Source organism: Crocodylus siamensis, chromosome 2 (genome assembly GCF_052110815.1).
Source record: "Crocodylus siamensis isolate JL-2025a chromosome 2, ASM5211081v1, whole genome shotgun sequence".
Classification (NCBI taxonomy): Eukaryota; Metazoa; Chordata; order Crocodylia; family Crocodylidae; genus Crocodylus; species Crocodylus siamensis.
This window is the reverse complement of record NC_143396.1, coordinates 99,200,155-99,224,615: the sequence shown is the minus strand read 5'-3', so window position 1 is coordinate 99,224,615 and position 24,461 is coordinate 99,200,155. Positions and strand designations below refer to the sequence as shown.

The 24,461-nt window shown below is 43.7% G+C and overlaps 1 long non-coding RNA gene across 1 annotated transcript; it reads right to left on the bottom strand.

Annotated features, from left to right (window-relative positions):
• Positions 1 to 3,609: 3,609 nt before the first annotated feature.
• Positions 3,610 to 21,164, bottom strand: LOC149870554 (uncharacterized). Its single transcript, XR_016440459.1, has 3 exons — positions 21,101 to 21,164; positions 14,440 to 14,589; positions 3,610 to 4,332 (listed from the first exon to the last, which is right to left on the bottom strand). It is a non-coding gene; the product is annotated as an uncharacterized LOC149870554 (long non-coding RNA).
• Between the last annotated feature and the right edge of the window lie 3,297 nt (positions 21,165 to 24,461).

The following is a 24,461-nucleotide window of genomic DNA, read 5'->3' as shown; positions in this document are numbered from 1 at the left end:
AGACCTTCAGAAGTTGGACAGCTCTGGTGGAAACAAAGACAAGTTGTGGTCCTACTTCCTTACCTTGCTACTTCATCAGTCACAGCTTTACTCATCTATTTGAAGAGCACCATGAGAAAGACTATGCAGCATTTATGTCCTTGCCTGGGGTCTCAAGGCCTAAACTGTATACAGGCATTCAACTGCACTTTCCAGCACTGAATGAGCCTTTTTAGTGCAACATATAAAAAATTGTGATACTGACAATGATTAAGTGGAGGGATTCTTTTTCAGACTACCTCCTGTACTTTAGCATTGGAAAGAGAACAAATACAGTATTGAATCTATCATTGCAGCTATCTTTGGATATTCAAGTGAGCGCAAGTAATTTATAGCATGACTTCCATTAACTTCCTTTCTAGTCCATTTACCCCACTTCTAATTGTTTATAACTTTCTCAAACAAATTCCTTTTGAATTACAATTGCCAAGTCTGGTTTGAGTCTACAGGTATAGTGTTGCTGTTGCTGAAAGTTAATGGAAAACCATAATGGAGCTATTTTTACATTATTTCTAAAAAATATTTATTTTCCCAACTTCTGGTTTGAAACTTCATATTTAGGAATCAACTAGTAGAGTAAAAAAAAAATCACTCTTCATTTTGCTTTATAGATCTCATTAAGATCTAAGGAATACACTCTATTTGAAGAAAATGGTTTGAGTGGTTTTATGGACACTTTACATTTAAAAATGTCACAGATGTCAATAGAATTTTACTACCTGGATTTCTGTAGATCTAACCTTTTGAAACAACATAGATTTTGACATGGCCATGTTGTTAAAGTGATAAGAGAAGGGTTAAGAATATAACCTGTGTTCAGAAGACATTAAGCTATATAACTCCATGCCAAGAGATTTACAGGTTGCAGAGGCAGTTTTCCTCCCCTTTCAGTTTAATTATAAGACTCATATAACCCCCTCCAACCTAAAACTCAAAATTAGCTAAAAGTTTGTTCAAGTAAGGCCCAAAAATGAAGCACTCAAATGTAAGGAGATATAGAACTGTGAAGGCTTAATTTTAACTCCTTGTGTTTCCACATGCATACCTTAAAATAGATTCTATATCATAACTTACATATTAAACAATTCTTCCTACAATATATGACTGTAATTATATAATCTTATGTCCAGTTAATAACAGGATATCTACATACGTTAAATTTGCAAATGTTAATTATCATAACTTTATAACTAATGTACCAAATTTTATTCAAATTGATTTATTTCTTGAATCTCAAACGAAGCCAGTTTTGATTTTTGCTGTTTTCTTCTATTGTTAATATATGGATGAATACAATTACTGATTGGAATATATATGAAACATCTGGAACATCTCAACTGATTTGGTGAGTTCACCTAATATTAAACTTTCATTTTTTCCCCATAGTTGTAACTGATAACTTTAAAACTATTGGAATTTTTTTTCTTCAAACCTGACTCATTTCATGGAGTTTACTATAGTTTCAAAAATCTAGTCTAAGTATGAAAACTATGTATATTTTATATGAGCCATGTGTAATATTAATATTGTGCTTATTTGCCAAATAATATATGTATAGAACTTAGGATATTAAGAAGTCTGTAACAGGCTAATGTTCACCTGTTAGCCTTTAAAGTATGCATTTGTTAAATGTTGAGTGCCTAAGTTTGCCTCAATGTTGCATTAATACTATTATTTTACAATTTTTAAACTTTGGAGTATTGTTATGTTCATTGTTTTCTGTTACTATAGGTTGGGGTTGTATTCATTTTGAAGATGCTTTATACCATGCAGTGATTATTTTCTGATGAATTTTCTGTTTCCATTAAAATAATTCATTGAGACAATTTATGGCATGAGCAAAATAAAAGCTTTCCCTTGGTTTGAGGATGAAACATTAGAAACCCATAACAGATGCAATACTGCCATAACTAAAGCTCAAACATGCATTTTAATTACATCTTTTATTTTTATGATGCAAGAATGATTTTTTTTCTCTCCATTTGCAATAGAAGGAGGAAACAGATGTTGCAGGTTTAATCTGAAATTATGTTTGCATTATAATTTACAGTATGTTGCCTGGTGATATTTTACTAGTAACAGACTGATACATAGGGCATTTGTCCCATTGAGATACCATTGAAGTCAACCATGCTTGGGAAAGTGATTGCGTAACAAGAGGCATTGCTTATAATAAATTTTGGAGCACACCTTTATGCTCTCCGACTACAGAAAATACATTTCTTCATTAATGGATTGTAATTTTAGATAGATAGATATATCTATATCTATATCTATATCTAGATATCTCTAGGAGTCCAACAGGAAAAATAATGCAGCAGGGAAACCAGCATGAATTCTCATAGCAGGTAGATCATGCCTGACCAATCTGATTTTGTTTTAGCACAGGGTCACAAAATGTTTAGATGCAGGAGTAGAGGTGGATGTAGTTTTCTTCAATTTTAGCAAGGCGTTTGATATGGTATCTCATCCCATTCTCATAAATAGATTAAGAGGCTATGACATAGATGTTTACATGGTCTGGTGGGTGGCAAGTTGGCTTAGTGGTCGCACCCAGAGAGTGGTAGTAGACAGGTCAGTATTGACCTGGAAGGATGTGGCTAGTGGGGTCTGGCAGGGCTCGGTCCTTGGACCTGTAATCTTCAATATCTTTATCAGTGACTTGGACGCGGGTGTGAAGTGTGCTCTGTCCTTGTTTGCAGATGATACTAAATTGTGGGGTGAAGTACACACTCTGGAGGGTAGGAAACAATTGCAGGCAGACCTGGACAGATTAGAAAAGTGGGCAGTACACAATAGGATGCTATTCAACAAGGACAGGTGCAGAGTGCTGCACCTAGGGCACAAAAATATCCAGCACACCTACTGGCTGGGAAATGATCCTCTCAGCAGCACAGAAGCAGAAAGGGATCTTGGAGTCATAGTGGACTCCAGGGTGAACATGAGTCGTCAGTGTGACAAAATTGTCAGCAAAGCTAGCCGCACTTTATCGTGAATCAGCAGATGCATGACAAATAGAACCAAGGAGGTGATACTTTCCCTCTGTGCGGCATTGGTCAGACTGTAGTTGGAGTGTTGCATCCAGTTATAGACGTTGCATTTCAAGAAGGATGTTGATAGACTTGAGAGGGTCCAGAGGAAGGCCACTGGTATGGTTAGGGGCTTACAGGACAAGCCCTGTGAGGAGAGACTGGGGGACTTAGACCTCTTCAGCCTCCACAAGAGAAGGCTGAGCAGTGATATTGTGGCCACCTACAAATTCATTAGGGGGACGCAGCAAGGGATCGGAGATGCTCTGTTCACCAGGATGTCTCTTGGGGTAACAAGGAACAATGGTCACAAACTGACAGAGAGCAGATTTAGGCTAGATATCAGGAAAAACTTCTTCACAGTAAGGTTGGCCAAAATTTGGAATGGGCTTCCAAGGGACATGGTGCTCTCCCCTAGCTTGGGGGTCTGTAAGAGAAGTCTGGATAGGCATCTGGCTGGGGTCATCTGACCCCAGCACTCTTTCCTGCCTAGGCAGGGGGTCAGACTCAATGATCTGTTGAGGTCCCTTCTGACCCCTAATCATGAATCTATGAATATCTATATCTACATATACATATAGATATAATGTATAATCTAGAACAAACCATTTAATGTCATTTTAATGCCATGCCACTTAACTATTTCTCTTCAAACAATACAACATAAGCCAAAGAAAACTTTATTCTTTGTTCTGAGTCGACCAACAGCAAAGACCTACTTCCTACGGCACTGGTGTATTCTCAGAACTAAAAGTCAGAGCCAGTTTGCAAAACCAGCCTGTCAGTTTCCCAAAATTTCCAAGGTAATATGGGTGTCATCATAACATTTTGCTTATGGCCCATCTCCATTACTATCATTTTGACCAAGTAAAGAAGTTCTGTTATGGTCTGTCCTGTCCATTCAACAATGCTATCTGTTCACATTTTTTCTTTGTTTGCTTCTTTCCTCTTCCATTCATTTTTCCTTTAAGTATTGTATTGGCCAAACTAGAATGTCTCATAAAGAAGTTGAACTGTCTTATGTCTTCAAGCATCCAGGATACTTTCATATTTTCTGACAGTGGCTGCAACTTTGAGTCTTAGCAACTGATTTGTCCTGTATACCTTATTTTTAAGGCTGTAAACTGATGTCTCATTTGGGTTGTTTCTGATTATTGCTGGTTTTGACTCAGAGTGGAACAGGAGCAGCATAGTGTTTAGCCCTTCTAAGCTCCATTGCTGCCCCTCTCCCAGTAGCTGACCAAGGAGAGCCTGAGAAGGCTGTCTGTGGAATGAAATACAGTTAAGTTAAATGAACCATAATTGGCTTAGAGTCTAGACCAGTCATTCTCCCCCTCTTTGGACTCAAGGTCCCCCTCCATGACTTTTGTGACTAAAGTGGTACTCAGTTTCAAAAACAAATTTACATATTTACAGTGCTTACCTCCTTGCAGGTGGGAGATTTTTCAGGCAGGAACAAACCTGAGCTTGCGTTTATCTACTTAGCTTATCTGCTTATCTCCTCACAACTCACAGCACCCTTCAAAGGATTTGGCAGCACTCCAGTGGGCCCTGGTACCTTGGTTGAAAAGCACTGATCTAGAACAGGGGTGGGCAATCATTTCGGTTGGAGGGCCACTTAATGAGTTTTGGTGAGCTGTTGAAGTCTCATACCCTAACCCCTGACCTTTGACACCCCTCCCCTTGCCCCCCTGAAGTATTCCTTTTGGGAAGGGGGTTTGCCATCTTGGAACTGGGAGAAAAAACAAATTATATACTAAAAATTAAACATCTACAATAACATTTTAAAATTTTATTTCAAAAAATATTTTTGTCGTGATTTGTGTGCGTTTGCATCATATATAGAGGTGATTGCATAATAGCTCAAAATGAAATCTTACTTTTGTATATTGTGGGGGCAGGGGTTTGTGGGGTTCTGTAAGTGTGTGTGTGTATGGGGGTGTCTGTGTGGATGTATGTGCGGGGTTTCTGATGGGATCTGGGTAGGTGTGGGGTGTGTGGGTATGTTTTTTGGGGGGGACTATGTGTGTGTATGGGGTGTGGGTGTGTGTATGGATGTGGGCATGAGTAGCATGGTCAGTATGGGGGCTGTGGGGGTATGCTTGTGGAGCTATGTGGGGGTGGGTGGATATGGGGTGTGTGGAAGGGAGGGTGGCTGGGGGTGTGTGTAGGGTGTGCATGGGGAGTATGGGTGCATGTGTATGACGGGGTGTATTTGTGCACTCCCCCCCCCCATTGCACACAGCCCCTGCAGCTAGCGACAGCAGCAGGCAGAGCCCCCTAGCAGTGCACAGTCTCAGCCAGCCACAGGACTGCATGTGGCTGGGCCACCAGCCTCATTGCACAGGGGTCACATGCCTGACCCCACCACTGGGGGAGCCCTGTATGATGAAGTCAGTGGTGCAAATTATGGGGATCAGCTGGGGCAGTGGTGGGAAGGGCAGAGCTGGCCCAGCCCCATTGCCTGGGGCACAATATAGTTCCCCATGATCTTCACGTAATAGTGAGCAGGGCTGGGCTGTCAGTTCCATCATGTGGGGCTACACCTAGAAGTGAGTGTCTTATGCAGAGAACCCAGGAACTGCATGTGAGCCCCATGTGATGGAGCTAGGTGAGCCACATGCCCCCATCAGCACAGGCTCTGCACTCCTGCTGCCCCACCCTGGTCCCTGGTCCTAGCCCTGGCACAGACCACACATTTCCACCCAGCTACCTCCCACTGTTGCCACCACTCTCTTGGTCCACTCACCGTTGCCACCACCATCACTGCCCCCTGTCGCCTCCGCCACTAATCTGACCTCCCTCTGCTGCTGCCCCTCCCCTGCCACTTCCCTACCTTTCTGCCCACCTCCCTTCCCCTCCTCTGCTGCCCCCTGTCTGCCTGCTGCTGCCACCTCCCCACCTCCCACTGCCACCATTTCCCCCACCCACCACCACTTCCTTACCTGCTGGGCCAGGATCAGGACTGTCTCATGGGTAAGGGTGGTAGTGCAGTGTGTGCTCCCCCAGCAGGAGTGAGCAGGACTTGGCCCCATGCAAGCACAGCAGGGGCAGCTTGGGGCTGGGCTGGATACAGTGAATAGGTAGGTATCTGACCACAGGCCAGGGGAAATCACTTGGTGGGCTGGATCTGGCCTGCGGGCCATATTTTGCCTGCCCATGGTCTAGAAGTACAAAGCAATGTCCTAGGTAATCAAGTTGTATGAATATAAAATATGAACTTTCATGAGACCTTTTACAATCTTTTTTTCTGATGCCTGATGAAGGGTGTTTGTGCCTGAAAGCTTGCAATTAAAATAGGTTTTTTTGTAAGAATCTTGTTGATCTAATAAAAGATATTACCTCTGTCCACGAGCGCTGAGCAATGTCCTAGGAAAACATGTCAACACATTTCATCTGGCATATTTCACAGGTACTTGAAGCAGGACAATGAATGTAGGATATGAATGTTTGTAGGAACCCAAGACAAAAGCCTTTCTCTCAGGAGAAATGCAACATCTGCTTACAGCCTAAGGCACTTTTAAAATGCTTTTTTAGATGCTTGTACCTGCGTTTCTACAACCGGATTCCATCCTTTACATGAGTTATTGCCATTAATCCAAGAGGATAGATCTTTGTTTTGATAGAAATATTACTGCCCTAAAAGATATTGGACAACTCTCCAAATTGCTATTGCAATTTTATTTTTACTTTCTTGCCTAACGTACAGTGTTCCACAATAATGGCTTGTGAGTAATTAAAGCAGTTCATGTTTTGAGATGCCTTCCTTTAAAGTTTGTTTCATTACATCGCATATTGTTATTTTCACTTACAGACATGATTTCACTTTTGTTCACACTGCTTTTCAGTCCATGAGATGTTGCCATATTGTTTAGTCCCTCTTAATTCTAACAGCTTCCTTACTGATCCTGATAACAAATCTCTTTCATTTACAAAGCTAAGGTTACATGTATTTTGACCTTCTAAGCTTCATATTTGATGATATATATTACTCCTCCCTTTAATATATATTTTGCAAAAAATGTGAAATCATAAATAAGGTAGATCCCTCGTGATGATTGCTTATTTTAAGTAGCTTTAACATCTTGATATAATGTAGTTTATTTGTTGTTATTGGTTGTCTCTTATTAACCTTAGAATGTATACTAAACCAGCGTGGTTCCTTCAAACTTTAATGTAATTATTTCTTTTCAGAACCACTGCCATTGGAAGTTGTTACATCCAGGCAGTCCCTCAGTGAGTGTAGATTAAGTCTGCCAATACCCAAATGCAAAAAAAGGTGGGGATAGTGGGATGCCAGAAAAGTGATAACATAGATCCTTGTCAGCTATCCCACTTCTCTGGAGAACTGGCTTGAGATCATGCCCAAAGCTCTTCATATAATTTTGTATTAAATATCTAGGCTCCAACTTTCAAGGCCAAGAAATGCCTTCAAATTTATAATGTATGTGCATTCTGTAAATTTACTACCAGTATCACAATTGCTGCCTGCATTTTCAAAGAACACAAAGGCTAGCATTACAGTACCCCCTTCATAGATTTCATAGACATTAGGGCTGGAAGGGACCTCAGAAGATCTTAGAGTCCAGCCCCTTGTCCCAGGGCAGGAAGTCAGCAGGGATCATAGGATCCCAGCAAGATAAACATCCAAATGTCTCTTGAAGGCGTTCAAAGTAGGCATTTGAACCACCTCTGGTGGCAGTCTATTCCAAACCTTGGGGGCTCAGACAATAAAGTTCTTCCTTATGTCCAGCCTGAAATGGTCATGGAGGTGTTTGTGACCATTCGATCTTGTTATCCCTTGGGGCGCTCTGGTGAACAGATGTTCCTCCAGATCCAGGTCAGCACCCCTAATAAACTTATAGGCAGGCACCAAATCACCCCTGAGCCTAAGCATCTCCAGGCTAAATAGTCCCATAGCTCTCAGCATCTCATCATAAGGTCTGTTTTCCTGACCTCTGATCATGCGTGTGGCTCTTTTCTGGACTCTCTAAAGCTTCTCCACATCTTTTTGAATTATGGAGCCCAAAACTAGATACAGTACTCCAGCTACAGCCTCACCAAGGCCAAGTACAATGGGAGAATGATGTCCCGGGATTTGCTTGAGAAGCATCTATGGATGCAAGCCAGCATTTTGCTCACTTTACTAGTTGCAGCATCACATTGAAGGCTCATGTTCATCTCGGGGTCAGTCATGACCCCCAAGTTCCTTTCATTCATAGTGCTAGCCAGTGTAGCACTGCCGAGCCTATAAGCACGCTGCAGGTTTTTCTTCCCAAGGTGGAGAACCTTGCATTTTTCAGTGTTAAATACCATCAGGTTCTCATCCACCCATTTCCCAAGCCTGTCAAGGTCAGCTTGGATTGCCCTCCAGTTCTCAGGTGTGGATGCTTTACCCCAAAGTTTGGTGTTGTTGGCAAACTTGGCCAGTCCACTTCCGATACCAATGTCCACTTCATTAATGAAGATGTTGAACATTATAGGTCTGAGAGGGATCCCACTGGTCACAGCACACCATGACCATTGACTTCCATCAACCATCACCCTCTGGGTCTGACTGGGGAGCCAATTCCCCAGCCAGTGGATTGTAGTGAAGCCGAGGCCTCAGTTGGCCAGTTTTGCTAAGAGGTGATTATGGGCTACCAGATCGAAGGCTTTTTTAAAGTCAAGATATATGACATCAACCTCTTCCCCCTTGTCCAAGTGATAGGTCACCTGGTCGTAAAAGGAAATAAGACTGGTCAAGCAAGACCTACCTGTGACAAACCCATCCCTCAGGATTTTGCCCTCGGCCAGTCTGTTGAGCATGGACTCTTTGATAATCTTTTCTAGGATCTTCCCTGGGATAGAGGTCAGGCTGATGGGCCTATAGTTAGCCGGATCCACTTTCCTCCCTTTCTTGAAGATAGGCACCACATTGGCCTTCTTCCAATCATCAGGCACTTCACCAGAGCACCAAGAGTTCTCGGAGATCCGTGCCAAGGGCTGAGTTATGATGTTTGCCAGCTCCTTGAGTACCAACAGGTGTAACCCAATCAGGGCCAGCTGACTTGAAGGTATCCACCCTCTCAAGATGTTCCTTCATAATGTCAGCATTGATGGAGGGTAAGGAATCTCCCACACCCAGGCCTTCCCATCCTATAACAGGCAGGGGCATCCCATGGGACTGGTGAAAGACCAACGCAAAATACCCATTTAGCAAGCTGGCTTTTTCCTGGGCATTGGCTGTCAACTGTCCCGTCTGGTTTAGCAGGGGTCCAATGTTGCCCTTGCTTTTCCTCCCCACATATCTAAAATAGGACTTTTTATTGTCCTTTATACTTGTATCCAATTGGAGTTCAGTCACAGCCTTGGCTTTTCTGGTTCACTCTCTGCAGGTTTGGACCAGTGCAGAATATTCCTCCTTGGAGGTGGATTCCATCCTCTATCCTTTGTAGGCCTTTCTTTTCAGATGCAGGAGGTCCGCAAGTTCCCTGCAGAGCCAAGGGGGCTTCTGTGCCCTTTTGCTGACTTTCCTCCGAGATGGAATAGACTTTGCTTGTGCATCCAGGATCACTCCTTTGAGGAGTAACCACTCATCCTGACCCCTCCCCTTTGGGTTGTGGTCCTTTAGGGCCTCACTGACAAGCCTCCTAAGCTTGTCAAAATCAGCTTTCCTGAAGTTGAGGACTTCTGTATTGCTGACTGACTTGCCAGCTTTACGGTGAATGGTGAAGGTGATCAGCTCATGATCACTGTCACCCAGCTTCCCTTTGATTGTTAGGTCTCTGATAAGGTCATCCCGCATTGCCAGTATCAGGTCGAGCAGTGCTTTGCCTCTCATCAGCCCGTAGACTTCTTGCATCAGATAGAGCTCATCTACACATGTGAGAAAGCTTTGTGACCGTTTGGATTTGGCTGAGTGCTCTTCCCATGAGATGTTTGGGTAGTTGAAGTTTCCCATGACAACCATGCACTGGGAGCGTGCTGCCTCAGCCAATTCCCTTGCCAATTCTTGGTAAAGCTCTTGACTTTGGGTGGGAGGTCTGTAGTAGACTCCCACCATTGTGTCCCCTGTTACGCCTTCCCCATGGATTTTAACCCAGAGGGTCTCCAGTCGTCCACCCTGGGCTCCAATGTCAGCTTGCAGGGACATGTAGCTTTCCTTGACATAAAGAGCTACACCCCTGCCTGTTTTATCTACTTGATCTCTCCTGTGCAAGGTATAGCCGTCTATACCTGTGGCCCAGTAATGGGTGGAGTCCCACCAGGTCTCTGTTAACCCTGTGACATTGTAATTGTTTGTGTTGAGCAGAAGGACAAGTTCCTCCTGTTTATTCCCCAAGCTCCTGGCATTTGTGTACAGGCAGGCAAGTGTCCCTTTGGGGGCCCTTGCCTTGCCCACAGATCATTCCAGGGTTGGGGCAGGGGTGGGCTCCGTAGAGTGCCTTGGCCTGCTGGCTTTGCAAGGGTGGGCCAGCAGTGGCAGTAGTCCCCCCCACCCTCTGGCGGGCTTAGTTTAAAGCCTGGTGAAGCAGGTCAGCCAGTCTGGCTGAGAAGAGCCTCCTCCCTAGTGGAGAGAGGTGAAGGCCGTCCCTTCCCAGCAGCTCACTGCCTCTCTCACCAAAGACCAGACTGTGATCATGGAAGTCAAAACCTTCCTGATGACACCAGCACTGCAGTCTTTGGTTCACTACCTTGATCCTCCTCTCCCTCCTCAACCTGTAGCCCAAGACTGGGAAGATTGAAGAGAACATCACCTGTGTCCCCAACCCCTTAAGCCCCACCCCCAAATCCCTGTAGTGCTTCATGACCCAGATGGGATCCCTGTAGTGCTTCATGACCCATGTGGATAAGGAGCATAGGTTAGTGGTCAGTGGGCCAGAGGAGCTCAGGGATCTTTTCTGCAATGTCTCGGGTACAGACTCCTGGGAAGCAGCAGACTTCCCGGGCTGAGGGGTCAGGGTGGCAGATTGCCCCCCCACCCCAGTCCCGCTCAGGATAGAGTCTCCCACAACAATCGCTTTGTGTTTTGTCTTAGGGCGGGCGTGGTTAAAGACTCATATCTAGGTAACAGGAGTTAAGCTTGCCTGCAGTGTTGCATGTTTTGGACTTGTTGGAATTTGCTTAGAACCTCAGACTGCAGTCCACTTTGCTCAAGCCTAGTGAACTGTAGAAGTGACTGTAGGTCTCTTTGGTACAGGGTCTTTAATTATATGTCAGCATAAAATGCCAAGTGCAGGGTTTCTTTTGGGCCTTGACTCAGGTCTTTAGATGCAAATAAACAACAATGACAACAACCCAGCAATAGAATGGGGATACTTTCCCTTTGTTTTCACTGGATTCTTTTGACATGCCTGTACAATGCTGTTTAAGAGTACAGGGCAGTGAAAACTCAGAGCAATAAAAGTTCACCCAGAACTGCTTTGATATATGGCTACAAATGATGTGCTATTAAAAAAAAAATCATTGTGTGGTCTCCTTATCTGGATCCAACAGACATTTAGATCAGTAGCTGGCTGTCATGTACCCAGAATGACATTCATAGAGCTCTAGAGGTTTCATATGCCTATGACCTTGCATTAGCAGAATCTCAGAATCCAGCTCTAGAAATTCTAACTTTGACAGTACGTATTTCCTGTTAGTGACCTATTAAACCAAGAACAAATAAAATCACTTATGAAAGAAAAGCCAGAATACATAAATAAAGGAGTAAATTATAGGCTGAAATAAAAGCTGAAGTACTGCAGATAAGAGTAAGACTAATGGACAAACCTACCATAGAACAAAGTAGACACAAAATACTTGAGACACAGAGTTGAAGGACCCAAAAATAACATTGGCATTACAGACCTTCAAAACTCAGCAGCTTCCCTGCATAAAGACAGCAATTGCTAAAATGAATAACTGTCTCCTTTGAGAGGTGACTTCCCAAAGAACATATTAGCATCTCGGAAAAACAGCTTTAACTTGCATTTTCTTTTCTTTTCTTTCCCTCATCTCGTCCCACTTCTAGCTAGGGAATTAATGCAGAGATAAATCAGCAGCAAGGTGGGGGCAAAGGATGGTACAAGCCAAAGCTAAAAAAGGCCACATCAGGAAGCATCTCTCAGAGTTTTGAACTTTATCCTTGGTGTAAATAAATATATATGTCTGTGTACACGTATTAAAGTGTGAAGATATATACCCAGACATGGACATGCACGCTCTTTAATTAGATGTTAGAAGAAAACTTTGCCTTTTGTTCATAGTATCAAAGTGCTTAGGGCCGGAAGGGAGCTAAAAAGATCATCAGGTCAGACCCTCTGCCCCGGCAGGAACGGGTGCCAGGGTCATATCATCCCAGCCAAATATCTGTCCAGCCTCCTCTTGAAGACCCCCAAGGTAGGAGAGAGTACCACCTCACTTGGGAGTCCATTCTAGAGCCTGGTAGCCCTAATTGTAAAGTAACATCTCTTGATGTCCAGCCTGAACCTTCTCTTTAACAATTTGTGGCCATTATTCCTAGTAACCCCAGGTGCTGCCTGGGGGAACAGAGCCTCCCCCAGTTTCCGCTGGTCCCCCCTGCTGAGTTTGTAAACAGGATCCCCTCTCAGCCTTCTCTTGTGGAGGCTGAATAAGTTCAGGCCCTTTAGCCTCTCTCTTCATAGGGCCTGCCCCGCTGTCCCTTGGCCATGCAAGTGGCCCTCCTCTGGACCCTCTTAATGCTAGCCACATCCCTCTTGAAGTGCGGTGCCTAGAACTGGACACAATACTCCAACTGTGGCCTGACCAATGCCAAATAGAGGGGAATGATCACCTGCCTGGACCTGCTTGTGATGCATCTGTAAATGCACGACAAGGTGTGGTTAGCCTTACTGACCGCTTCCTCACATTGGCGGCTCATGTTCATCCTGGAGTCAACAATGACTCCAAGATCCCTTTCTGCCACCGTGTTGACAAGAAGGGTGATCCCCAGCCTACAGGTGTGTTGCTGATTCCTTCTCCCTAGATGCAGTACCTTGCAAAGAATTAGTTAAAGAGGTCAGCTTTTTCATTTGCTGCAATCACCAGATTGCCAAGCCTATCCTGTAGGGGTCCTATGAAGCCTATCCTGTAGGGGTCCTATGTTACTCAGTGCCTCTTTCTTATTTTCTATGTATTTGAAAAAGGACTTTTTGTTATCATTAATTCTGGTTGCTAGTGCTAGCTCCATTTCTGCCTTGGACTTCCTAACAGCCTCCCTGAAGTCCCGAGAAATGGCGGTGTAATCCTCCTTGTTGATAGCCCCTTGCTTCTACTGTTTGTATGCCTCCTTTTTTGCCCTCAGGCATCCCTGGATGCCTTTTCCGAGCCACGGGGGCTTCTTAGCACTCCTTCCCTCCTTGGTGTGCATTGGGACTGACTCCCTGTGCGTTCAGAGGATCATCTCCTTGAAGAACAACCACCCGTCTTGGACTCCCATCTCATTGAAGCGCTGAGACCCCAGTGCCTCTCCTACTAACCTTCTTAGCTTGCAGAAGTTGGCCCTCCTGAAGTGAAGGACCTCTGCCTTGCTGCTTGCTTTCACCACCATGTGGTGATGATCACTGTTGCCCAGGTAGTTGAGTACCTGCAGATCCCTCACCAGCTCATCGCCTGTGGCAAGGACAAAGGCCAGAAAGGCATTTCCCCTGGTAGGACTATGCACCTCCTGGGTTAGGTGGAGGTCCTGTATCCTGGCTAGGAATTTACGTGAGTGGTCGGACCTGCTGACTGCTCCTCACAGCAGATGTCTAGGTAGTTTAGGTCACCCATGACAACCATATCCCTTGACTTTACAGCCTCTGTGAGCTAACCTGAGAATTCCAGGTCCAGCTCATCCCCCCGGTGAGGCGGTCTGTAGTAGACACCCACTATAAAGTCCCTTTCCCCATGCCCCCCTTGCATTCTTACCCAGACCACCTCATTTTGCCCCTCTTCTTTATCGATCCTGATCATTGAGGACGTGTACTGCTCTTTGACATATAGCATTGTGCCCCACCCCCCCACAATTTTTCCTGATCTGTCTCACCTGTACAGCCTGTATCCTTTGATGTCCATTGCCCAGTCATGGATAGAATCCCACCAGGTTTCCATGAGCCCCATTAGTTCTGGGTTTTTGCTAGCTAGCAGGAAGGTGAGTTCTTCTTGCTTTTTCTCCATGCTTTGAGGATTTGTGTAGAGGCATTTGAGGCCTCCTGTAGGTGCCCGTATTGCCCCCTTGCTCCTAAGCCTGCCCTGGGCCCTGTCACTTACCTGGGTACTACCTGTGTGCATCACCTAGCTTGATGGCAAAGTCTCCTCATGTTCCTGTGCATCCCCGCTCACCAGCGAACCTAGTTTAAAGCTTGCCGTATGAGATCAGCCATCCTGCAAGAAAAAACATGCGTACCTTTTAGAGAGAAATGAAGTCCATCCTGCCCGAGCATGTCCTCTGCGTGGAAATGTGGGTCATGGTCCAAGAACCCAAGGCCCAGCTAGCAACACCAGCTCTGAAGCCACCAGTTGACCTTGCCGATGCATGTCTCATGGCGCCATTCTCCTTCAAAGTAAAAGCATAGCAGAAAAAGTGTGCAAGAGCTCTCCTCTGTCAAACACAGTGTAAGGTACTCTCATTCAGAAGTTCTCTCTGCTTGTAATTTCTCACAAACTAGTTCCTCATATTCCACTTTCATGTAGAATATGAAGATCTTTGTTTGTCAAAGACAGTTATGCAGTGTGCCATTAATGACTCTTTTCCTCTGTCTGGATAAAAATCATTGTCCACAGAGTTATGCAGGGGTAAGGATTCAACTCAGAGATTGCTTTATTCCCCCAGATTTAATCTTTACTTACTGAAAAAAACCCTTTTTGAAACCAATGGTAAATTTACTTTTAACCTCTAAAAAAGAGAGCCAAGTGACAGACAAGAGAGTAAGGAAGTACAGAAACTGTTTATATACAAATAAAAACATAAAATAAGAGTGAAACACTTACATGGAAAGTCTTATTTATTTTGAGTGGTTTATTCCAATTTCTATTTCTAATAATTCCATATCGAGAAAATAGGTAGCTTTGAAATGAAAATGCACAGCTTTGTGTACTGATTTAAAACACACATTTAGTTAAACCAGTGGTTCTCAACCTTTTTAGATTAAAGACACCTCAAAAAATATCACCTCCTAGTTTTTGCTCCTTTTTGACTACAAAAAAAAATGTAGAACAGTTCTTCTGTTGCAAAAAACTGAGGAAGACCTCAGTAGGTCAGAATGTTTTTAACACTATGAATTCCTATGTGAAATCTCTGGGCACATCCACTCATGCAGGCATGTGCATTTGCAGCAGTTCAAATAGAAGCAGCACAAATTTGAGTCGGGCTTGTTGCCTCAGCACATGTGCCCAGACATACACTTTGGTGTGGGGCCAATTGTGCCACTTAGGGCAAATAACCCTGTGCTGGCCCCAGAAGTATAAAAAGCTGCCATGGCAAGCAACGTAGGGCTACTTGCTCTCATGAGCTTCTGGAGCCCGGCCACTTGGGATCTGGAGACACTACCCTTGTGGCAGCTGGACTGTTAAAGCAGCATCCCAAATTCACTCTTTAAAACACTCCAAAATTCATGTCCTTCCAGAATTAGAACAAAAGACCACTCTCTCTCTTACAGTGACAGAAAGAGAGAGAGAGAGAGCTATCAGTCAGTTGGGCTGTGTTTTACTGATATATTTATAATGTTAAAGCACATTGGAAGCCTATAATCACTATAATCATAATACATATATAATCATAATATATATTATAATCATAATAAAATAAATACATTCTAAATATATGTTTTGATGTTTGCTTTTGGTTATCTTAACATACAATAGCTGTATGATGTATGGATGTGGGTTTGCAGGAGGGGGGTGAGGGTCAGTGTGTAGGTAGGTATGGGAAGATCATGAGGGGATTGTGTGGGCAGCTGCTTAGGAGGGGTGGGTGCCCTGCCCCCCACAGGGCACAGCCCCCCCCACAGCACATGGACTGCCCCAGGGTCCCACCCCACCCACCCTACAGGGCTCAGAGCCCCCCCACAGGGGCTACTGCCCTCTCTGAAGGGTCCAGAGCCCCCCAGCAGGAGCTACAGACCCCCACCCCTCCCCTGCACAGCCAGAGCTTACCAGCAGCAGTGATCAGGGTGCTTGGAGCCTTGTGACAGAGGCCTCCCACCTCATGAAGTGTGGGGCAGTGGGACTTGGCCACCTAGCACCCGTGCTGCCGCTAACATATCACGGAGATTCAGCCCGACTTGGCAGGGCCCCGCACAGTGCTGCGCGCTGTCTGACAGCTTGGGGCACTCAGCCTGTCACCCAGGACTGGTACCACTCTGCACCAGCAGCCCCCATGCTGCCCAACAGCATACAGTGCCCTGCCGAGCTGGGCCACACCCATGTGATGTGGCAACAGCAGCGCAGGTGCCAGGTAGCCAGAGCCAAGCCCCACTGCCCCGTGCCATGTGGGGGAGCTCTGCCATGGGGCTCTGAGCAGCCTTGATTGCCACTGCTAATGCCAGTGAGTGTGGGTTGTGTGGGGGTGGGGAGCAAGGGGGGAGCTGGGAAAACCAGCGGGGGCTGGGGGAATGACCAGGGGGCTGAGGAAAGTGCAGGGAGCTAGGGAAATGAGCGGGGGCTGGGAGAATGAATGGGAATCTGAGAAAAGCATGGAGAGCTGGGGAAGGAAGCTGGGGGAATGAATGGGGGTGGGGAATTGAACAGGGCGTTGGGGAAGCACAAGGAGCTGAAGGAAAGGATGGGGAGCTGGGGAAATCAGCAGGGGCTGGAAAATGGATGGGGAGCTGGAGGAGTGAGCGGAGGACTGGGAGCCAGGCCCCACCCCCCCATGGTTTCCTCCGCCCTCCTCCAGCCCTGCCAACACCCTACTTATCTGGCACAAAGCCAGATCCAGGTTCCTGCAACCTGCACTGCTGTTTGCCTTGTATGGGCAGGCAGCATGCTTCAGCACCGGGGCAAGGGCCAGCCATAGAGGCATATGGCTGGCTACCAGAGAGGCTCTGTGGAGGACCCTGGTTACCTCAGGGCATGGTCTGGGACCATACTTTGCCCCACTTATTTCCCCCATTGTATTTTTCAGTACCTGGATTTCGAAGCATCAAATTTTGCCCCTGCATTGCAAATATGCAGCATGGGGAACGTTTTTTGTTCCCGCACTTGGGTCTTATAGTGTCTCAAAGGGGTTTGAGATGCTGCAAGAGGCATGTGTGCACTCACGTGAATGTGCCCTCTGGGTTTATCTTGTGAAACATACTTGCATACCTAACAGTAATAAATATCCTACAGCACCCTTGAAAGGATTTCAAGACACCGTGGAAATATTTAGCATATGTTGTATATTGCCTCATTCTCCCTTGCCTTAACATCCCTTCAAGATTTACCTACTCTTTTGCACAGAACTATTTTCTGCACAGGGCCTGGTAGAGGAGGAGGGTACAGTCCATGATATGACAACATTGTTGCATTCTCCAAATAGCCTGCACAGGCCATTTCCCATTAGTTTTTCCCCTCCCAGGTATGGTCCAGAAGTGAGGGCAGTATATTGACTGTCTTATCTAAAGTATTCTCTCTACTTCAAGGAAAAACAAAAACAAGCAGACAAAAAAAACCTGTTTTATTTTACTGCTAAAGCAGTCCCTGTGCAAATATAACTGAAACAGGTCCAATCTGCAAAAGTCAAATCTGCATTTTGCATCTACATTTAACAATTTCCAGAGTGCAGAGGACTATAGCCTCCAGATTTTGGTAGATCCAACCCTAGAAAATAAAATTGCACTGAAATACAAAGCCCGACAGATGCTAGTATTAATTCAGTGGAAGGCCTGAAAGTCCTATATCATGAGTATATTTCTGTGGCTTTGAATCAAACAGATAAAAAAAAGGACATCCTCAGTGGCCAAAGATATAAACGACAAACAACCTCTGCTAATTAGCTTTACTTACAAGTGCAAGTCAGGTTAATTAAAAATAAACTTTATCATATTATAGCACAAGGCACATCCCTTTTCCTAATTCAAATGCAGATGAATTCATTTTGATTCATATACTTTCACTGGATTAAAGTATATGTCAGGCATGCATCTATATTACTATCAAGAACTTTTGATTTCTATAATAGTTTAGGGGCATTCAGACAGTTTTTAACAACAAAATAAAAAAATCCCAAGAAGACTACAGTGTAAATTGAAAGAGAGAGCCTGTCTCTATTCAACTTCCAAGGTGATGTGGTTTTTAGATGAAATTCTAAAAACCAGTTCAATTGAAGAATTCCTTGAAATAAAAGTTAGGACATTTTGTTTGAGGGACTTTGCCCAAATAATTGAGATTTTTAGTAGGAATTACACAATATTTCTATCCTTTTTTCTTCCAGGATTTTGTAAATGGCTCTTGCTGAGATTTGCAAGACTAAAGCAGATTTGCTGGCTTTTTTCCTACCACTACACAGCAGGCTTTTGGCTGCTGGAATAAGGTCATCCTTGCATCTGTCTGTTGTCAGTCCCATGCTTAATGAGTAATCAGTATTGGATGCAAAAAGGCTGACTGTATTTGCATCTAATTATCAAGGTAATCTTGTTAGCAAAACCTTTAAATCTATTATCTATCTATCTATCTATCATTGTTATATCTTATCTTTCCAGCAATATTTTTTGGAAAACTAGATCGGCACTTTTCTTAATGTAATACACAATGTTTTACTAAAAGGCCTGTGTGTCAGCAAAAACGTCAGGCAGACTTCCTATATTTGGAAGCCCATAAACCATCCTGTTCAGCAAAAATTCAAATACAACTATATCTTAGGTTGCTTTACAGAGGCTCTTTCCTCCCAGTTGCATGATATAATAATGCAGATCCACTAGACACGGAAACTCAATTTATGGAATAACATCTTTTTTCCAGAGACCGTCTTATGTAACTGTTGTGATAAGTATACTTTTTCTTATGGTCCGATCTGTTGACACTTAAATGGTACAAAACACTCTACCAGTGTGGAAAAGAAGGCCACATGGTTTGAAGATGAAAGATAGATTAGCTGTACTGTAGCATGAATATTCTTCTTGGCGGTACATGCTTGGGAATACAGCAGCTTCAGTGTGGCTTCAGAGCCCTGGCTCCTTCTTACTCAGAGACCCTGGCCTTCCATTCATCAACCCTCCCTAATTGTCCATAGGTACATGCAATGCCATTACCATGAACACGATAAAAATGCCACTTTGTAGCTTAATGGTGTCACACTATACATGTGCAGGAGTTTGAGGGGTTTAAATGAGTTTGCTTTGTTGTACACTAAACTACATCCCGATGTAATTTAGTTTGCAACATTGCAAATTGCAGTGATGCAGCTGTGAGCTCACTGGTCATGGGAGAGACAGGCGAGGCTCCAGAGAAAAGAAGGATCAGGCCCCTCACTGCTTCTGCATTCAGCAGGCTCTGGGGACCAGAAGGACAGTTTGGGCAACCTGGGAACAGACTGGCTTGCCCCTGGGGCAGCCCAGGAAGGCAGCAGAAGGGCAGCTGGTTTTGCTGGCAGCCTGAGAAGGTAGCTGGCATGGTGCACGGAGCACTGGAAACCCACTGGATTGGGTGCCTCTGAGTTGGGGCAGCACCAGACCAGCTAGCAGCTCACCTGGGCTTCCAGCACCCCATGCACCATCCCTCCTGCCTTCTCCTGTGCTGCCTCTGGGGCAAACCAGCCTGTTCCTGGGTGGCCCCAGCTGCCATGCTGACCACAGGAGCTGGCTGAAGGCAGAAGCAGTGAGGAGCCTGATCCTTTTTTTTTCCCAGAGGAGCCTGCCCGCCTCTCCCCCTAAGTTGCAGGGGCCCTGGTCCTTCCTTCCAATGGCAGCGCCGCCTGGGGCTGGCAGGGCAGGCTGCTAGTGGGCTGGGTGCTGTGTTTCAATTCAGCCGAGAGAGCGACTTTGTCTCCTGGAGATAACTAGTGTAACTCAAAATGCAAAACTGGAACAAGACAGCTCCTATTAAATAACAGCATTTGTTGGTGCAAAGGCCACAGAATGAAAGCACCCTACCCCTTCAAAGTGTTAAGCAGTCCCTCTGTCCCCAGTCCAGCCTGCACACCCTGAATACCCCAAAGTAAACTCAGCTCTAGTCTCTCCACTCTGCTCAGCTCCCATACCCCAAGGATGCTCAGCTAGTCTCTCTCACCTCTCCCATCAAGAGGCACTTGGCTGGTTTACCCAGCACTGTCCATTGTCACACACATTTCCTTCAAGCTTCTTTGGAGCCTCGTGGTTGCCACTGCCCAACCCACCTTGGTGATGTGCCAACAAAGTTATTCAAGTCCTTGTCCAGCAACTCTGGCTTCACTGTCTCTTTAACCTACCTTTTGTCCCCTCTATAAGGTAGCCAAGGAAAACTGAGGCACACAGCATGATTACATAATGAACATGTTTAAAACAAATGTAACACAATAAACCCCATAATCTGTCATACCTTTGTAAATTATTAATGGTCTCACATCACAGCTGCCAAAGATATCAGGTAAATGGAGCAAACCCCAGCTCTGGAACTACCCAGAACATCTGATATAGCCCTAATGTGTGCCTCCACACTGTAGTGGAAAGATGTAGAAGAAAGAGGTGCAGAATTCACTCATGGAGACTGAAACGTTTTGCATTCATGCTTCCTGCACATGAACAAGAAAATGGTGCCTGTGAACTCAGCATCACCATATTAGGTAATTCACTGGACTACAAATGATGTGGGCTCTGCTGTGCTAAATCAATAAAATATATGATGCTTTATTTACAAAGCTGAGGTTATTAAGCAATAATTCCTTTTACATATCAATCACTGCTTTGCTTGTTAATCCAGATGATTAATTTAACACAGTGTGACTCAGAGAAAGAGTTGCAAAACAGGGAATAGGCTTCTTTAAAGCTATCTCCTTCACCCAAAAGAAAACTATTGTGTAAACTATAAAGCACGCTTTAATTGCTGCCATTAACCACAAGAGAAAAACATGTGTAAATCAGTCAAGTATTATAAATATAGTAAAGACTAACCTCCAAGCCGTTCCCTTCATGTAAATTTCTGTGCTGATGTCAGGGCTAGGAGACCGCAGAAGCAGTTTTGATAAGAAAAAAGGGCCTATTGAGCAAATTGTACATTTGGCCTCATCATGTGGAATAAACAAATTACTCAGAAACAGGAAGCCCAGCAACTGCTACCTTAGGTTTTTTTAAAGCATTTTCAATTAATTATAAGTTAATTACTTATAAAATGTTAATCATTAATTTCTGTTATTACATTTTTAGTTAATGCATCTAGCAAGGGCAACTTTGAGCATAATGCAAAGTTTCTGGATCTGAATTTTCCCAAAGCCGGGGAACGGGTTACATGTAGGTTTCAGGTCCAGTTCTATTTTTATTTGCAATGCTCTTGCTTTTCTACTCAAGATGGTTTGGTATTGCCACCGCTCTAATGTTCTAAACAACAGGAGAGGCACTGCTCCAATATTCCCATAGGAAAAGCCATTCAATAGTGTTCATTGTTAAAGGGAATGAAACCAGTTTTTAAAGACTGTTATGGCTCAGTATATTTTAGTATCTGTACAAGTCAGTGTAACTGTTAATAATGAGTTCTAATTTCCATTTTTTTCTGTTCTATTTCTATTCTAGTTCTGATGTCTAGTCTTTCTCTATCTTATTCTTTCTTAAAGTATAGAAAAGTCAGCTCTGCCCCAAGTTAAATATCTTCAGCTGTCCTTTGAAAGATGAGTGTACTCAAAAATTAGACCTGTTCTGCCTGTCTGTCCTATTCTCTTAAAAAGACAGAGTAGGCTCATGGTTGCTAGTATGTAACTTGCCATGTCTGGAGAGTGGAGTGAAAGTGTAAGGTGCCAAGTATTGCCGTTTATTCAGGTGATTTATAGCTGTAACTATTTGAAGGAATTAAATACTGTGTTTTTTAACTGCAGGCTTTACTCCAGGGAGATCACCGACAACCCTTCAGAGCAGAAGTACGAGAAAATGAAAGTTGGAACTACTTGGATCAGTTTTGAGCTGCTAAACTGGATAAGACAAGATTGTGAATAAGAAGGGGAAAATGAAATTGGAAGGCTTCCCTTGGCAGCTTTAGCAGTCAATCTAACCATTAAATGAAAATTTCCTATCTTTTTACCAAGTCCCATGTATGCAGTCATAGTTACTTGGTATATTTGGATGAGAGCTGTTCATTTGAGAGACTAATTTTAGGGTTAGGGCATCAGTCTTAACTGACCTGTTAGGTCAGGGGTTCAATAAGCAATTACAGTGAAAACCTAGCCCCTGGGAAGGCAATGGCCAAATTCTCACTTACTAAAATGCCTAGATTTTAGATATTTAAGATAAACAGAAGTGCAGTTTGAGAAGTAGGAGTTTATAAAATGTGCATGGGAGTATCTAAAAAAAAGTGAAACCTTGCAATGCTTTTATGAATAGCATAAGTAGATGGTACAACGTTGATTTGTCATTTATAATTTTCCCCACTCCTACTTCAGTCAGACACTTTCCATTTGAAAATAGTACAGTGTAACTGTCACTAGGCTAAGGAGTTTGGACAGTAACAAAATATATATCTATATATATGTGTGTATGCGTGCGCGCGCATGCATACGTGTGTGTGTATATATATACATATACATATGTATGCATGCACATGTATGTAAGGGGGTGTTTGCTTCCTGGGCAAGTTTGTCACAGTTCTAATGAGAACCTGAGACCCAGCTACATGATCTTTATGAATGCTTGAAGTAGAGGAGAAATGCCAGAAGAAGCAAAGTAATTAGGTCCGTGGTGTAAAATTAGCTGCCAGACTGTAGGCATAGAACAAAAATGAAAATGCAAGTTCTAGAGAAAAGTAATTGCCTCTCATAGCTACTGATCTAGGGTATAAACTATATAGGATTAGGTGATAGAAAACCTATAGTTAGTGGGAGCAAAAATTATAATGACGATTAACCACTAATGACATGTCATCTTCTATATCTGAAAGTGAAGGTAGTGAAGTGAAGCAAGGACCAGAATCACCAGAAATATAATTCAGATAATGCTGCACCTGAAAAGTATAGAGGAATCAGGTATTATCAAAAAACGATATGTGCCAGTTTTGTGCTTGCTTTTCATTTGTATATGTGCTTTTAAGCATAGTAATAACATTTTTGCTAGCTGTTTACCTCACAAACAAAACTCTATACTAAATGCAAGGTTTTCCAGGTCCCCATGGCCTTTCTATGCTGTGTAATTTCACTCACTAACAAATGTTTAATGTTAAATCCTATGTTACTTATTTTATAACCCCTAGAATGGATACCCCTAGGTATGGCACAATATATTGATTCATGACTGAATGAGACAAGTGACAGTCAATGCTTCCTCTATAAAAATAAGTAGAAGCAAACTTCCTCAAAAAACCAGAAAGTGATTCCTGAGAGGTGTGAGCAAAGAAGAGTGGAAAGAGCCCCTTAGAACACTTGGCAGCTCAAATATTTCGCTATTCTTTGGAAAACACAGCTATGTGGTTAGGGGGAATAGGTCTCTTATATTTCTAGTTATATACTTAGCAATATATTCTGTGCATAATATGTAGAGAACATTTGACAGAACCCCCCCCCCGTTATGTAAGTGCATAACATCATCAAAGAGTCCTATCAGGTCACCCATGCATCTGTGTTAAGGATGAAGATATCAGACTGTGGGACAGATCTTGGTACTACTGCTGTTTTGTACCACTTCGGTGACATAAGAAGGATATAACATTGACATGGGGAATCTCTGAATTGCATAGAGCCCATAGTGCTGGGACACAGAATCACAAGGCTCAAGGACCATCCTGTCTGTTCCCCTGCACACAGACAGGTTTTATTGTAGCTAAACCCTCCCTGACATATGGCTTTCTAGCCTTGTTTTCAGAATACTTAGTTAAGTAGATTCTACAATTTAGGAATCTAATACTTCGGTATATTTCCTTGAGGTCTGATATTTAGGTACATTTCCTTGAGGTCTAACATTTAGGTATATTTCTCCGAGGTTTAATCTGAATCTGCTTCCCTTCCATGGCTTCTTGCCCTCCCCTCAGCAACTAAAGAAAATGACAGCTCACCATGCCCTATGACAACCTTTCAGATACTTGAAAAACTATCATAATGTCACCTCTTTATTTTCTTTTCTCTATAAAAGCATTCCCAACTTCTTCAACCTTTCCTCACATAGCTTATTTTCCAAACCCATTCATGACCCTTCTGTGGGTCTTTTCCTACTTGTCTATATCCTTCCTGTAATGTGATGCCCGAAGTTGACATGATACCTTTGCTTTATACATCTTGGGTATGATGCCCAGATGGCATTTACCTTTTTGGAGACAGTGTCATGTTGCAGAATCGTTTTT